The following is a 338-nucleotide window of genomic DNA, read 5'->3' as shown; positions in this document are numbered from 1 at the left end:
AAATCAAGGCTAGCCCTCCCCCCAGCTCCCCGCCCCCCGAGCTGGGGTGGCGCACTGCTTGAGCAGCCCGCGCACCGGGGTGAGCTTTAAGTCCTGCAGGACTTGGTCCAGGCAGTGGGTCTCACACAGGTCGGCGCGAACCAGATCGTCTTTGAGCTCCAGCACGCGGCAGGCCACGCTGTCCAGCAGGCGCCGCAGCAGCCGCCGCTTCTGCGGCTGCACCATCTGGTCGTAAAGGGTGTCGAAGCGGCGCAGCAGCCCCAGGTAGTGCAGGTAGAGCGATGCGAGCCTGTACTGGAAGGACTGCCGCTCCCGGTCGGGCGCAGGGTCGAGCAGAA

This window comes from Bison bison, unplaced genomic scaffold (genome assembly GCF_000754665.1).
Source record: "Bison bison bison isolate TAMUID 2011002044 unplaced genomic scaffold, Bison_UMD1.0 scf7180017864379, whole genome shotgun sequence".
NCBI lineage: Eukaryota > Metazoa > Chordata > Mammalia > Artiodactyla > Bovidae > Bison > Bison bison.
The sequence above is the reverse complement of the archived record's forward strand: the minus strand, read 5'-3'. Positions refer to the sequence as shown.